Source organism: Helianthus annuus, chromosome 3 (assembly GCF_002127325.2).
Source record: "Helianthus annuus cultivar XRQ/B chromosome 3, HanXRQr2.0-SUNRISE, whole genome shotgun sequence".
NCBI lineage: Eukaryota > Viridiplantae > Streptophyta > Magnoliopsida > Asterales > Asteraceae > Helianthus > Helianthus annuus.
The window spans coordinates 17516639-17518446 of record NC_035435.2 but is presented as its reverse complement, the minus strand read 5'-3'; the positions used below and the strand labels follow the sequence as shown (position 1 = coordinate 17518446).

At 43.8% G+C, this 1808-nt stretch overlaps 1 non-coding gene across 1 annotated transcript; it reads right to left on the bottom strand.

The window, feature by feature from the left end:
* Nucleotides 1-581: 581 nt before the first annotated feature.
* Nucleotides 582-688, bottom strand: LOC118490938. The gene has a single exon (XR_004890163.1). It is a non-coding gene; the product is annotated as a small nucleolar RNA R71 (small nucleolar RNA).
* Between the last annotated feature and the right edge of the window lie 1120 nt (nt 689-1808).

The window sequence follows — 1808 nt, the reverse complement described above, 5'->3', positions numbered from 1 at the left end:
CAACACGGGGCCGTGGTGAACCTTCTGACCAACGTTCTTTTCTGTTTTTATTGCAGGACTTGGAACCCGACGCCATCCTCACGTAGTGTATGAGCTCCAGTTCCAATAAAGACATAAAGGAACCGCTAGAAGAACCCGAACGCTTTCTCAGAAAAAGGTTAAAAGCCAAAAACCAAGAGAAGGTTTCGGGTGATCCACCCCCAATGGCGGACCAACGTACCCTTATGGATTATCTACGGCCCACCGTAGGTAATCTAGGCGCCGCTATCAATGCTCCGAATGTCGAAGCCAATAACTTCGAACTTCGACCGCATTTGATACAAATGCTCCAAAACTCCGCAACCTTCCACGGGCTTGCGGACGAGGATCCTCATCTACATATAACTAATTTCTTAGAAATATGTGATACCTTTCGGATCAATGGAGCATCAAACGACGCCATCCGCCTCCGTATGTTTCCATTCTCACTAAAAGACCGAGCGAAAGCTTGGCTCAACACCCTCCCAGCTGGATCGGTAAACACCTGGGATGAACTAGCCCAAAAGTTTCTTTATAAGTATTTCCCTCCTTCTAAAACTGCTAAATTAATGGCTGAAATTAATACATACTCACAAGAGGACGGGGAATCCTTATATGAAACATGGGAAAGGTTCAAGGAGCTATTACGCAAGTGTCCCCATCACGGCCTCGCAATATGGCAACAAGTATCCACTTTCTACAATGGATTGTTGCCACACACTAGGCAGACACTTGATTCTAGCTCCGGGGGACTTTTAGGTAATCGACGCCCACACGAAATATATAATCAGATTGAGGAAATTGCTCAAACCAATTTTCAATGGCACACTCCCCGGAGAAATAAGTCTATTGCCCCGGGCGCCCATAAGGTCGACGAGAGCACCTCTTTACAAGCCCAAATCGAGGCCCTTTCTTCAAAAATAAAAAAATTAGAAATAACAAAAACAGTCTCGGTTATGGCTTGTGAAGGGTGTGGTGGGTCACATGAAAATTGGAGTTGCATGAAAGAAACGGACGATCAACAAGAAATGGTAAACTACATTGATAATAGACCTAGGCCGTCGGGTCCTCCAACGGGAACTTACAACCAAGGATGGCGAAACCACCCAAACCTTGGTTGGAGGGAAACCGGCAATAGTAGTAACCAACAAACCCAACGAACAAACTTTCAGCAATCAAGAAATGAGTCACAAAATTTCACTCAACAACAAGGTGGACGAGAAAGGCTCGAAGATACTATATCTTGTCTCGTCTCCGACACCGATAAGAAAAACTCGGAAAGATTTCTACAATTAGAATCTAATTTTAGGAATCAACAAGCTAGCATTCAAAACATAGAAAAACAAATAAATCAACTAGCACAAAATTTTTCCGAGAGACCACAAGGCGCATTACCTAGCAATACCGAAACAAACCCAAAGGCGCAAGTTCACCTCATCACACTACGAAACCGCACCGTGGGGCCTGCAGAAGTACCTCCACCAACGGAAGAAACAATGCCAACACATCTGCAGGAAAAGAACTCTCCCCCATCACCAGAGCTTACCAAGGCTCCTCGAGTTCCGTACCCCGGTAGGTTAATTCGTCAAAAAACCAATGAGCAATTCGCAAAATTCGAAAGTCTGTTAAAACAATTGCATGTCAATATTCCTTTTATCGAAGTCCTAACCCAAATGCCCAAATACTCTAAATTTATGAGGGACTTCCTTACACATAAAAAGAAAATTGAAAATTTGCAATTAGTTAATTTAGGCGAAGAATGCTCTGCCCTCGTACTCAATAAACTACCC